Raw genomic sequence first — 15,350 nt, forward strand, 5'->3', positions numbered from 1 at the left:
GGACTGTGTCTGGGAGCAGTTTATAATGTGTGTTAGTTTTTCAGAAGAAACTTTTTTCAAGGTGCTTTGTAGTTGTTTCAGATGCTCTGGTACATGCACACTTGCAGGTACCTTGGAAGAAAAAGCAGATAGTAAAATAATGGCAATAACTTCTTTTTTTTTTGGACTGAGTCTTGCTGGTTAAAATATGCTGAGAAATGCTGAGAAATATCATTCCCCTCCTCTCATGTCCTTAATTTCCTCTTTCATTTAGTTCAAACTCTTCACTTCTCATTTCCTACTTGTATTTAGAGAAGGCACTTTGCAGTGATGTCTTTAAAACAGCAATGCACGCTTGTGCACACATTGCAGCAATGATCTTTTGTGTCAATGGCTGTAATATGTCGTTGTGCACATTGGTAATGATAGCTCTTTGTTCAAGTGTATGCTTGATAGCTGCAGAGTAAATCATACAGAGACTTTACTTGAAAATGTGCTCCAGTAATTTACCTTCAGAGGTCTGTGGGGAGCTCTGAAATGGGTGACAGCTGGTGAAAGATAATGGATTATCTTTCTGCAAGAGGAAAGCATGGGCAAGACCTACTTCTTACTTCAATCTCCTTGCCCTCATCTCTTCCTCCCCCTTCATGTCCCATATAACACTTAAGAACCCGTGCTCTCCATTTTCTGAGAGACTTGGGTGGAGACTGCTAGTTATCACTTCTGTGTTTAAAAAAATAAAATAAAAAAAAATTATTGGCAAGGAAATAATTTTAGGTGTGCATAACAATTCATGGAAGAGGAAATCAACACTGTCAGCTTGTAGTCTTTTAACACTTATCCAGAAATAGATTGTTGAGGATTCATAGTACTTGTTTTAAAACTTGTAGTATTGGAATAAAAAAGAAGCAGGTACATGAATTAGAAAGGAGTGGGAAAGATATCATTTTAAGTCCTAAATATTGATCAATACTACAAACATTTGTCAGGCCAGATGTCTTTACCTGTGCTTCGAGAAGTTCTTGTACTTTAAGGAAAACTTTTAAGTTGAGCTTATTTACTAAAATGTCTGTAAAGGAAGAATTTGAAGGAGTGATGGAACTGATGGCACTCAAAAAAACCCTTTTCATATGAGATAACAAAGATTCATACTAGACTTGGGTGTCTTGATCTGTTCAAATATGTTCATGTAAGAAAGATGAGATCCAATTTGACTTCTTGGTTCTCTGAAAATGCCTTTCTCATAGAGTGGGTCTTTAGAAAAGAATAATTTTTAAGTTTTTGGTTTCATATAATACAGCTGTGAATGCTTCTGGCTTCTTTCCTTCCTTTAAAATGCAGCTGAACAATCAGTGAGGGACAAACTTTTGCCAGCAGTTGCACAAACTACTCTGCAATTGTAAAATTTCTTAAAATAATTAGGTGCATTTTTGTACAGTCTGAGCACAGTAATAGAAACAGTGACAAAATGACATTTGCTGCTCATGCAGATAATAAAGTGGAATAGTTTAAGAGATGACTGTTCCTGATACTTCTTTTTAAAGACTTTATGGTCCTAAATTATTTTTTTTTTAATGATGCTGCTATGGACTTGGCTTTAAAATTCAAATTACATAAGAAACAAGAGTTAAGCTTCCTGAAATTGTTATTAAAGTGAAATTTTGTTGCTGTTAAGGTATAAGCATTAGGACAGTTGCCAGAAAAATAGCCTTCAAGACTTAAACTTCATTACAGACAATGTGATCAACAAAAATACAAGTTTATAAGCATATCCTTCTTTCTCCTCAGTGCTGTGTGGTATCTCTGTCTTGCAGACCAATGCCACCAACTTGTGTTGTGTGTGTACCTGCCCATAAGGACCAGATTGAAACTTATATGTTACTTCAAAGACCATGGAATTACCAAGAGATTAAAAATATTTTTGGTAATGCTCATGTCCTTGCTGGATTCACAGTGGCAACCTGAAGGTGGAATGATGTCTTATTTAACAAGCAGTCCTGAGCAGCCTTTTCATGATGTTAAAAAAAAAAAAAAAAGATAACCCGAGAGGCATATATATTGAGTATTTTAAGGGATTATAAAGTAAAGCAAAAAATTTAAGATTGCATCTCTTCCAGACTTTTCTGTTAGAGAATTCCAAAGAAGTTTATGGAAGAAAAGAATTACATAGCCTCAACTCAACAATACTAGCATCAAAAAAGAAACTAGCTTGTCTGAACTGCATTATCAAGGATGAAAAGTTTGACAGTCTTTGTAAATTGTGGTTTGGGACTGTTTGTTTTTTTTTTTTTAAGTGAGTCAATGCAATTGGAAAATATTACTTAAGAGCTAAAAGAATAATGGAATGGGCAAAGTAGCCAAGGTTTACTTAGATGACACTGGAGACAAATCAGTAAAGGAAAATATTAAATTCTATGTGGGGTAAAAGGAAGGGAATGGGATATCGCTAAAATGATGCATAAGGAGGTAGAAGGGCAACCATTTGGCTTTTCTCTGTGTAAATATTGACTCGGTGTCTATACTACTTTGCAGAGTTTGCAGTTGCATTGAAGTAGGTTGAAGTATTTTGAGGATTAACTGAAATTCCTTGTTCTTCTGCTTGTGGTCACCTCTTCTTCTTGTGGTCTCCTCAGAGGCTAGGTACTATGTCAGAAGATTTGTGGAAGGAAGTTAGTGCATCTTCACTGGTTCCTATTCTGGAAATGAAAAGCTGTAAAAACACATCTGTACTGGCCATGCAGCTGCTCACCCTGGTGTTGCATTGGAGCTTCCAAATGTTTGGTTGTTATTTCCAAGAATGAGTAAAGAAAAAGGTTGGAAGCCAAGAGAATGGAGCCGGAGATTTGAGATTTCCAGGGTACTACAAGCTCGTTCTGAATGCCCTAGTAATTGAATTTCTGTGTTGAAATCAACACACCTGTCTAGATGGGCTGTGGATGAGTAAAGAAAAGAAACTGTCCACCTAAATGTGTGGAAATAAATCTTGGGGCAAAAGGATTATGGATGTGGGGCTTATTAAACACAGATGGCATGTGGATAATCTTACACCTAAATTTAAGTAAAGAGGAGTGTACAAAACTGAAAAGTTTGGTTTAAAATGACAAGCTTAAAAGCAGAATGTTCTATCTGATACTGCATCTGATATAAAAACCTGTTGGGAAGATCCTCACTTGATATGCCTACCTTGTAAAGGTGAGACGTGACATCTACAACTGTGAGGGTAGTGATTGAACAGAGTTTTGTTTCTTACTGGCTTTAAGAATATGCAAGAAGGAGGGAGAAGCTAGAACCCAGCAATCCTGGACTGCTGCTGATCATGCTGCAGTGTGCAGTAATGGGATGTATGTTCTGCACTGGAATGCTGGTGTGGAGGATACGAGCTTCCAGGAGCCTACAAGAGGTTTGGGAATGCCTAGAAGCATGTCCCTTAAACAGCATGTCACGTGGGCTGGCAGTCTGTTCAGAGCTTTTCTAAAACCACCATCCAGAAACTGGATTTGAGAATTTAAAAGGTATCACAGCAAAGATGTTAGGAAAAGATGGGCTATAAATACTAAACAAAATCAAAATCAAAACTGTTCTTTGATACACAAAATACTGAGATAAGGGGAAAGAGCTTATTCAGTATACTGTACATAAATTAGCAAAAATTTGGATAGGAAAGCATGATAAAAATACAGAATGAGGGGGAGAGAAGAAGGAAGAACTTCATCCTGCCTGTACTAGAGAAAACTGAATTTATAATGCTTGGAGACTTGGAAATGTCTCTAGGAAAGGCATGGTGTTCTATTTTTAGATTCTTTTTCCGTATGCTTTGCATATATATATATATGTGATGTTAAAGCTCTTTAGTCATGCTGTAAATCAGTTAGATTTTAAAAATTCACTCCTAACTGTTCCAGGATTTGACTTCCCTAAGGACGACTTTTTGATTTAAAGCAAAGTTTAAAAATTCAAACATGTATAAACTGGCATGTATCTAATATTCTAAATTATCATTTATCAAAAATGTTTTCTTTCAGGGCTATTCAATGTGTGTTAAAAAACCAAACCCTGCTTCCAGACAAGATTTAAATGGCTTTTTTTTATTAATTTAATAGCAGGTGTTATGATCTTGGTCAGTCTGAAACTTCAGTCTAATTAGTTGATGCTAGCAAACTGTTAACTGGAATGGGCAATATTCTAAAACAGCATTCTGCAGGCTTTTTGGTTTATTTCCTAAGAATGACATTTTGGGAATTTTTTATTTGGGGGTGATGTGTGTTTTTGTTTTGGTTTTTGTTTGTTTTGTTTGTTTGGGGCTTTGTTTGTTTATTTTTGAGCCATGACCACTTACAAAAAATTCTGTACAGGGAATGATCTATGTACCATACGATTTGACTCCATTTTTAGAAATCTGTATCTAAGGCCAAGTTTAGGATGCCCTCACAGTTTTCCAATAGATTCTCCCCTTCCTGCCCCTGTTAAAAATTCAGACCTTACTTATCCATTTTAAATGTTAACTGTAGTATATGAAAAGCCTGGGGCTAGATATAGACAAATTGTGACATATGCTGTATCAGTGTCAGACATTAGGGAAAAGTTGCAAAGTGAAATTAGAAGCACGTTACCTTATCTGGATAAAGTTTTCATCGCATCTTGGAAGGCTGAGAGATGTATTTCTCTTTCCTTTTTACGTCTTCTGAGCAAGTAAGTGTTAGGAAACATCCTCACATGCCCTCTGGGGATATGCTTACCTTCTGAATGGCCCCAAACTCCAGTGATTTTGCTGTTACAGGTGGCTGGCCATGTTCCTGATGTTTGCCCTGTGTTTTGTTGGTAGTGACCTTTAGCACCTGGAGTGCATGAAAACAGTGCCTCTGTAAATGGTCTTCACTTCCTTGCTCCCAGCTGGTGACATTGGAATTAGTAGGCCGAGACAGAATGGCCTTGGCTCTAGATTCCCTGGTCTAGAGAGGGAACTGAGTGAGAGTATTTATAATATTAAAAAAGCCACTCTGTGCCATCCACTGTAATGTGTAGCAAATCTTAGCAGGGGACTTGTTAGTATTCTCTGCAGATTTAAAGACAATCCTCCTCTTCCCTCCTGCTGAGTAACTTGAGCTACTCCAAATATTCCAATGCCTGGTTACAGTAATTGTTGTCGCATGTCTTTGTGGCCTTTTCCTATGGCAAAAATATGACTTTCAGTGACCTTTTAATTAGATCTCAAGCTCCAGGCAAGTTTTGAAACAGTATGAGTAACGTCTGAGAAAATGTCCTCCTGTACATTGCCATTTAGAAGGAAGTGAAGAGAAAGATGTGCCACACCTGTACTTACAGTAGCTGCTGCTGCTACTTTGACTCTTGAAATTGAAAAACAGCTCAGGTGTTTATATGTGTAGTGTTGCAGCCTTGAGCCATCAAAAGAATAAAAATCAGGTGCAGTTCTGTAGCACTGCAAGCTGATCCTTAGTCTTATGTTTCCTAGCTTATGGTGTTGATCTGTTTGGGCACTGAAGTATCAGGAAAAAGGTAATTGTTGTTTGTCTCTGGTCCCTCATCCAGCTTTCCACGGGTGTTAGCACCAAGGCAGGCCACCTCTGCAGCAGCTGGACAGCAGCGAAGGCTGATGTGTGGGCAGTTCATCACACCCTGTGCTGCCTGGGACAGTGGCCTCTAAAGAACAGCTGCGCTCCTTTACCCTTCTTGCTTGTGCTGGCACAGCAGCCTCTCCCGACCCTTCAGCGATGATGATTCAATTTGTTAAACTACAGGGTGATAGTTGTGTTCTGTGTCTCGGGATCCCGCTGGTTCAGTGAGTAGAATCAGGTCAGTGAGGTGAGACCAGTTGGGTTTGCTGGAGCTGGTACAAGGAAGAGAGCGACCTCTGGAACTGCCCCTCTGGTTGCAGCGATCCACTATGGTTGTGTCATTAAACTAAAAGGGATACCTCATTATGTGGATTTCACTCCTGTCACTCTTAAGTGCATTTGTGTAGGGTGCTTTGGCTAGAAGAACTTAATAGAAACCTCTAACCTCTAAAATAAAGGAGGTGGCATGTGGTAAATACAGCACCAGTGTAAAGTATAAATTGTTCAGTTACATTATGCATGTATTAAGTTTATAGAAACTTGAGAGAACATCTTGCATATATCTGGAGCAAAAAAAAAAAAGGTGCATTCACTGTAGGTAATTGATGCTGCTTCCTTGCTAAGTTCTACTTCTAAGGTGAAATAAAGCATGCAATCAGGAACTAGAACTTTGCTCATACATTGATGATGTAAGTGGTGCCTTAATTAATGTAAGTGTATGTAAGCTTATATCAGCAGTGTGATCATCAGATTGGAATTCTTTTATTTCTTAGCAGGGTGTGCAAGAGGTGCTGGCTCTGATGAAATTGTTTCATCCTGTGTTGTTGAAATTTGGGGGAGCTTAAATTTGAGATTTTCCTAATCTCTGCTTTGAAACCATCTGAAAAATAAGTGATGATATCAAAGTTCTTTTTCTGAGCAGTCATAATTCTCAAACTGTTCTACAAAAAAATAAACTATGTTTTTAAGATTATTCATCAGGCAGTAAAATAAGTGGGTTTTATCAATATTTACGATGTTGTTATGGAATAAAAGAAATGGGATCATTGAAATTTTACTGTTTGGAACTAGTGATTCATGTAAAACCCTGAAAAAATTTTTCCATTACTGATGTGCTTCAACATGGGATTGCCATTTGCTGTGGCTTAAATGGCCTCTCCAACACCTGCAAAATCTGGCCCTGAACTAGGAGTACAGAAAAACAGAGGCACGAATAAAGCTATATTTAACAGAGGTTGCATTCTGTGGTGTGTCACATCCATTTCTTACAGTGTTTTGACATGTATCTTGGAAGATTCTGTGCTAATTTGGTACATGTTGACTAGAAACAGGCTCTGGTGTAGCATTTCCATGCTCGCTGCAGTCCAAGTCAGATTCACATCAATTCCAAAAGCCATTTTGCCCTTCTCCAGTCTTATTCTTCTCCCTGCTTTGGGCTGGGGCACCAACGTTGCAGCTGTATCTGGGTCACACTGGGTGAATGGTTTTGTGGGATAGGGCGGAATGGGACAGACATGTCAGCTTTTGCCTGGAAGTGTTTTCTGGTTTGACCTACACGTGAATGATAATGTCGATCCAAACAATAGAGTGGAGTATGGTGGTAAGGAATAAAGAGACTCTTTTGGCAGCAGAATGAATTTCCTTTATGAATTAAAGTGGTCATGTAGCTCCCTATTCAGTTGTCTCAAATGTCTGGGATGCCAGACAGTTCCAAGGAAAATCTGTAATTCAAAGAGCCTGTATAGGACTTGATGTACTTGCATCTTCTGGACTGGATATGATCGTATTGAGGAAAATAAAAGGACTGAAGATGAAGCCTATGAAGGCATTGGGTATCAACAGTTATGTAAGAGTGGGAAAGTTTCTTTATTATGGAATAGTAATCTTTTCTTTGCATTTTTTAGCAAGGCTTAAGAGGAAGGAAAGTACCACCTTTGTAAATCTTACAGAATTTGAGTAGAAGCAAGATATGTTTGTTCAGTCTCTTCAGAAAGTGACAACTTGCAGAGTCTGAGCTTCTGCTCAGTAGATTAGTCAGTGAAGGCTCTGAAACTGAAGAGGCTGATGAATCCATGGTTGGTGCGTAGTCTGCTGAAGGAGATGGAAACCCTAGGGAAAGGTTAGAAAGGCATATCACCTTTCCATCTCCCAAACAAATGTGCGAAGTTGGAAAGAGGTATGAAAAGCTGGGCTACAGAGCGCAGTCAGGAACACAATTTCTCTGGGAGCTTTCTTCATTCTCCCATGAAAGCTGGGCTAGAACTTCATTTCAAGCTGCTGAGTGTTTTCTGAAATGCCCTGATGAGCACTCCCAAAGGTGCTTTCTTGTTCAGTGTTCAGTCTTTTTTCCTACTGTATCTGAAATGTTACATGTTGTGAAGCTTCACCGGGTTTGTGTGGATAATAAGTCGCTTCTGGCTTTCCCAAACAAAATGCTATTCACAGTCATATTTTTCTTCAGTATTAGTACTAATAGTTCCATCTTCCAAGAGCAACTCCAATATTTGGAGGGGGAAAAGGGGGGAGGGAGGGAAGAGAAGAAAATACAAATCCTGCCTGAATTGGTTACAGAGACCAAGTTATACTTTCCTAAATTTGGATCATTCCATGCCATTAACACAGGAGTAAGGTGAGAAATTGGTCAGTGAGCTTCGCCCTCTGTTCGATATAAGCTGCTGCTTCTTGTACTTGCATCCCCTGTAGCATTAGCATATGCCATTACCTTTAGGTCTGATTGGCATGTGGTTTTTATTTTACCTGACCATTATTTTTCTTTTGGTAAACTAAGGTGTTGCATATATATGAGTACACCAAATAGTCACTTGGTGGTTTTGTTGGATATGTAAGCCAGCACTTACTTCCTCTCACCAATAGAACACTGTTGCTGTTTAGTTCTCAAAGACGTGCGGTTGCTTTGATGAGAGTTAAACTGGCAACGTGTTTTGTCGCTTGGACTATTGGGAACCATCTGTGTGTTCCTCTCTTCTAGTCTGTTCAAACCTTGCATATTATCTTTGGTGTCCTTTCATTGTAAGCATGAAAAGCAGTGAATGGGCTAGGCTAGTCAGGCAGATAGCCAGCTATTAAGTGTTTGTGGTAACATTCATCAGCGAGCTGGCATGTTGCTGCTGATTGAGTCCTTCTGTGTGGCTCTTGCAATTGGGGCTTGCCACACAAAAAGAGTAACAGTGAACACAGATGATGTTTCAAGGTAAATGCCTTGCTCTTCTGCTGGCAAATTTAGCAGCACTAATAGGATCAACATCAGAACTACTACTCAATATTTTTCTTCCAAGTGTTTCCCAATGCCATTACCCTTTAGCTTGGCGATAAATTTTTCATGCAGTTATCACAGACTAGTGTACAAATTCTAAATACCACAGTCAGTTCTTCTGTAATTGATAAAGCCACTTACAGAGCAAAATGCGGAAGCTATGAGCACTCACTCTTGGTTTATGCCTAAAGCTAATTATCTTTTTATCCTTTTACATTTTTGAGGGGTTTGTATGTAATTATCTAATCCAAATCTTGTCCCAGTTCATAGTTCTGTTAAGTGTCAGCAAGGTATCTGACTGAAAGTGGTCAGACACTCTTTTACATACTCCAGAAAGCTTTTATAAAATAACCAAATCATAATCATGGTTGCAAATGGATACCTCTGTGCAACAGATCTTCAGAAGAGCTTAAGCATTTGTTTTTTTTTAAAGTATTTGGATACAAAACCCCCCCCAACAATATGATATTTAATAATTAGTTACCACTTAATGTCTTGAAAAATCAGCCTCAAGACGACTCAGACTTCCTTGCTGTTGTGTTAATGTCTGTTTCTACTGTCATTTTAGTTCAGATAAATGCTGTTAGAAGAGAACATCTTAAAATTAGTAAGTACTGGGCATCCAGGCACTGTAAAACTGGATGGCCCCTTGCTCGGGGAATAAAGAGAACTCTGACAGTGTGTGAAGCAGTGTGATATCAGGAGGCTGTTCTGCCAGGGCTGTAGGCACTTGGTAAGAGGTAACCAGGTTGTGGAGTTTGTCACTCCAGTGCTAACCAAAGTCTTGCACCACTGCACTGGTCTAATGAGTTGTTGATGAATGACAAAAAATCGGATCCTTGAGCAAGAGGAAGACAGAGTAAGGGAAGTGTGTGTATGTCATAAAAACAGGAGGGAGGGCAAGCAGAAAATGGGTCAGAGAACACAGAATGTGTCACCTTTGGCTTGTAAACAGCAGAACTTTGGTGAAGTTTGTCTTCCTGTAGACTTTGTATCTACCTCCTTTACTAGGCTCAGTGGAATAACCCCCTGCCCTTCCCACCTTACTGCCTTCCCTTTTCTGCTGCGCTCTTCCTTTCTTCCCTTGCTGTGTAGTATTGCTCCCCTGTCCCTGCATGACCATGGATGCTTTGCACCTTGGTGTGTGCTGGCTGCCAAGTGACTGCTGCATTGCTGATGCAGCCTTTCCCTTAGTGGAGGTGACACTATGGGTGTCTTCTAGCCACTGCCTTTTTTTAAATAAAACTTGTAGCATCTTGGTATCTTCGGATGACTCTGGTGAAATTTGATAAAGTGCATATGAAGGGTGTTCAGTGGGATCAAAAGATACCGGGTGGGAGGAATGGCCTCAGACTGCCCAGCAGTGTGATCACACATACCTTATTTCCTTAGGAAATGAGACTGAAAGAAAGCTTTCACATGGGTTGACAGTAAGAGGAAACAGGCAGCACAGGAAAAGGGAGGCAAGGATCTATATTTGGAAAAATTAAAACTGTAGTCAGCAAAAGATGGAAGAATAAAAAAATTTACATTTTTAAAATACAGGGAAAATTTCACAATTGGGTAGCAAGGGGATTGTACTTCTTTAAAACTCAAGTGTGGGTTGTAACAGGTATTTATCACCTTAGTGAGCAGGTTGGGGCTACCTGGGTGTGGGTATCTCCCAAGATGTGTATACAAGCACTAACTTGTTAAACCTGCCAGCCTTCTGTTTTAGTAGCAATATCATAGGAATGCTGTTTCTTTGAAAAGGGTGCACAGAGGGCAAACAAGTTACTTGACTTCTAGAATGTAAGTTAAGAGGGATGGTTGAGGGAAATGGTAAAACTTGCTGTTCTTTCGTGTTCTTCCTCCAAAGAAAACATCTTAAATAAAATACTGTATCTGCCTGATGGGAGTGTGGCTCCACAGACAGTTATCTGCGTAATTTTCTTGTTTCCCTGACATTAATCTTTTGCAATTCACATAGTTTCCTACCACAGTGTTTTGTAAAGGGAATGAGTAGATAAAGGGACTGTGGTGGCAGATGAATTTCTGTCTGACCAGACGGTTTGGACATACCTTCGGGGTAGATCTACCTCAGTGATGTTGTTATGATATGTAATGACTTGAACCCCAAATCACTTACAGGATTGGTTCCAAACTGTGAAACTATCTGGGTTAGGGCAGTGCAGTATGAGCAAGGTTCTCCAAGAGCCCATGGAGTTCTCCACACGTGGAAGTTTTTGAAACCTAACCAGGCAGAACTCTGAATAACCTGGTCAGAAATCAGTATTGACGGTGATTTGAATAGGAGGTTGGATTAAAGACCAGCTAGTCCCTTTCAACCTGAATTGTGAGTCTGTGTATTGTTTGCTTGCAGTTGTCACATTTATTTAAAACTTGGAGCTGCCAATGATACAAAACATCAGATGTTCTTGAACATTTGGCAGCTTCAGCTGAGTGATTTTTTTGAATTTCTGGAAACTTGCACTGCCTAACAAAATATGGAGGAGTCCTCAAATTACAGGCATGGGATAATTCCACCACTGAAGCAGTAGTTATCATAAACCCAGTGGGTAGTCTTTTGCCCAGTGATGTAAAGGTGCTGGCTGGTGTGATTCCAGATGGTAAATTATTGACATAAATTGAATGATTCAGAATTGGAACAGAAAGTAAAAATTTAAAATACACCTTGACACTTCTCGTTTTTAACAGCATTCTAGGTGGGAAGAGTTAACCTTTTATTTTTTGAGGGTGATGTTGACAATACTGCCTTTCCTGACCTGCCTTCAGAAATGAGAGGAAATCTGGCAAATGCTTCTGACCTTGAGAGAGGCTAGTGTGCACCCATTCCTGGGGTAGCAGTGCAGAGTGCCCAGTCTGCTATGTCATATCATCTCCAGTGGTGTTTCCTGCAGCTTTTAGTCATTCTGAAACAGCCTTCAAATATTTTCTATCAGGTAGCATAATATAGATTGACTGCAGTGTAGGTGCACCAGCTCTCAAACCTAAATCATAAACCTATTTACCTGTGACTGTGCTCTAAATTTTATTTTCAAATTATCCAAATTGATGTTTTCTTTTTGTGTAAATAAAATATTCTAATCCCAGCTATCAGTGGAAGAGGAGAATATGATCAGAATAGAAATTGCACCTGGAAAATTATGTCTTTCATATGTACCCTGCTTTTCAGTGAAGAAATAAAGGTTGGCATTTCACTTCCCATTATGAATCAAAACATCAACTGTTACTGTTTTGTATTATATTCTTGAGAGCATACATTACTTGGCTCCTTAAAATGAGTTATTGGGGGTTTTGCTGGGTTTTTTTGTTGTCTGGCCTTATGGAGAACACCCTTCTTCCAAATAAGGATAAGTACAATAATGGAAAATGAGCTTGAGAGAAAAGGCAGTGATGCATACAAATATTTGCATGTAGAATGTCTATCCCAAATTCTGATTACATCCTCACAGTCATGAATAAACAAACTCTTGCAATTACTCTCAGCTAATGTTACCCTGACAACAGTGTGTATATATAACAAAATTCAGTAATCACTGCCAACAAAACCCCCAGCACAGCTAATGCTTCTGTTTGCCAGGATGAAATACTTTCATTAAGTATTAAATCAACTCTAAATCATAAGTTCTGCCTTCAAAATTAGGACGAAAACTAATCAGTAAAGTGTAATTATTCATTCCAGTATATGGAGATAAGTTTGTCTCGAGTTCCCTATTTATGAAATAGTGATATGTAAAAGGAGAAGCTGAAGCTTTTTACCAGTTAGATAGTGATAAATCACTTGGCATTGTTCTGGCAAGCACAGGAAACACAGCCTGTCTCTGCTACTTTTTGGTGGAAGTTTCTGCTTACTCAGTTTTGCCAGTTCTGTGCATGCTACTGATCTGGATATTTGTGGATTAAGGAACAGCAGCCTCCTGGGAGGAGAGTAGGAAAGCAAATTGGAAATATTTTTTGATTCAACTTACTAAGAGAGAGAAATTGTGAAATCCAGTACTTAAATGCAGCAGGACACATCCTGGTGTAAACAAGGTTCTACTTCAAAGTGATAATAAATGCATTACTGGTCTGTTGCCTCCTTTGAGCTCTGACTTGATGTGTAACTTTTGTTGTAGTCTCTGTGCTGGTCAGATTCTGTGGATATTAGATTTTACTTTAAGACTCGAATTGTTCTATTTCAAGAGAAGTCTTGTCCAACTTAAAATATTTCTTTACATTCAAGTATTCATGCTTTCCAAGAGAGAGGCCACTGAAGCTGCTGTGTTTCTGAACACTGACACCTGCTAAATACTAAAAGCAAACATTAGTTAAGTGCTCAAATGGCTTGTAAAAATAGTCATTTCCTTTTAGGAGAGAATACTTTTTTCATTTACATATATTAAAATCATTAATTTAAAAAGTAATACTTCAGTTGACCAATTGAAATGAAAAAGCAGGATCAACTAAGACTCATGTAGTTTTACAATTGAAATGGTGGTCAGGAGAATGAGGGCTGCTCATCCTTCCTTCTTCAAGAGTACAATTCCTAGAGAGATGGTGTTCATGCCCTTACCTGCAGACACTATTTCTTCTGTTTACTGAAATTAAAGTATGTGCTCTGCTTGATAGATAATATTTATTATCTTTTGAAATACAAAACTAATCAAATTTACTTGCTTTTATACAACTCTACACATTTCTAAACTGAATCCCAGTTTTAGTGATGGGAAGTTAGATACACTTCAAAGCAAGGAAGTTTGTAGACAAAATAGTTTGTCACCAGTCGACAGAAATATAAGGGTTTAGGGTTTTTTTGAAGTGTACAAGACAGCTTAGACTTTGATAGGTTGTGTCTTCCTGCTTTGAAAGTTACTTGTGGTCAATTTACAGTAACAGGGTTTTTTATACTTAAACCAATTATTGCCCAGAGAAGTTGTGGATGTTCTGTTGCTGGAAGTGTTCAAGGCCAGGCTGGATGGGACTCTGAGCAACCTGGTCTAGTGGAAAGTGTCCCTGCCCATGGCAAGAGCATTGGAACTGGATAATCCCTTCCAACCTAAATCATTCTATGATTCTATGATTTTGATGTTCTGTTTGCTTACCAGAACTATTGCTAAAATTTTTAATTTATTTAAAACAAAAATTATTATTGGGTTAGTGACCCCAGAAACATAATTACTAAATTTCATTTCCCCTCTCCTTGAATTTTAATAACAGGAGCTGATGTTCTTCAAAATTAGTCCAAAGACCCACATTCTGTAGTGCCATTAGTCTTAGCAGTCTCCTACTTAATAATGGAACTATCACATTTATTTCTTGTTTGCAGTTGTGTTTCTTCTGTCTTGGTTTGCTGGGAAGGAGGTGAGAGAACTTTGCAGAATAATTGACATATATCACAGGCATCAGCAGTGGTATTTACTTGCACAGGTGTCTGATTGGACTGGTATAGGTCTCTAACTGGTTTGAGGTGGTGTTAATAAACAATTTGGGGGTTTGGAGTGATAGTCTCATTGGCCTTGTGATGAGGGAGAGACTGTGGTAGGCATTTCTGTCCAGCTGAAATAGGGAGTCTAGCAGAAAAGCTGGTAGAGTCTCATTCTTAAATTTCATACTTTGGGTAGACAAGAAACATGCAGTGAAAGGGGTATTAATTCTGGAGGAAACTGTTTTAGTAACACCTTTCCTAAGTACAAGGAAACAGCATGGCTGTTCTTCAGTACAGCTGTTTCTTCTTTTTTTATTTTTTTTTTTAGCTCTGATGATTTTTTGCTGAGAGGTTTTCACACTTTCTTGGTTAGACTTTATATTGAAATCTGCAGTCTCCCTTTCAAACTTCTGTCTGTGTGGTTGTAAGGGTACGTTTGTTTGTGTTATCATCTGAAATACACCATCAAGGCAATGACCCCTCTTCTAGGAATTCTGTTTGGCTTGTAACTCATTAGCTTGATCATAGTGTAAGGTGAGGTAAAACAGGAGCCTGGGCTGAATTACAAGTAGTAGTTCTGTGATATTTTATTCAGTTGCAGATGGGAAAAATACATGGGTTGAAAAACTTCATTCTTTTTAGTCTAATAATGTGTGTGGTGAAGTGAAGAGCAGCGATCTTTTTGTGCTTAGGTTGAAGAGTGAGCTGCTGCTTTGCTTGTGCCTACTTGCCCTTGTGCAGTTTGTCTTGTACTTGCACCACTGCTTGCTTTTCCTTATTGATTTGACCTTCATAATCAGAATAGTGAATTGTAACCAATGTTGTATCTAAATAGTGATCCCTGTGCTGTGATCTGTAGAGGAAAAAATTGATGGAGCTGCAGGTGCAGTAGAATTTATCAACCAAATATTTTGAGAAATGTCATGAACCCAGTGGGACCACAGAATAAAGTAAGTGTAGGTTAGTTAATCACTGGACATCTTTTAGGCTGGAGCCCTTCAGTACTTGGTCTAATTGAGATCTGGTCAATGTTGCTTAACAGAAAAGATAGTTCAAAGTAAAAATCCTAAATTAGCCACAGATCTTGTGGGAAATGGTTTCATTGCTGTTGAGTAGA

General features: G+C 38.7%; 1 protein-coding gene across 6 annotated transcripts in view; it reads left to right on the forward strand.

The window, feature by feature from the left end:
• CDC42BPB (CDC42 binding protein kinase beta) overlaps nucleotides 1–15,350 on the forward strand; it is a 95,322-nt gene that overhangs the window by 12,751 nt on the left and 67,221 nt on the right. The gene's annotated exons all lie outside the window — the stretch shown is intronic.

Source organism: Myiozetetes cayanensis, unplaced genomic scaffold (assembly GCF_022539395.1).
Source record: "Myiozetetes cayanensis isolate MyiCay16 unplaced genomic scaffold, myiCay2020 scf6-25, whole genome shotgun sequence".
Lineage (NCBI taxonomy): Eukaryota > Metazoa > Chordata > Aves > Passeriformes > Tyrannidae > Myiozetetes > Myiozetetes cayanensis.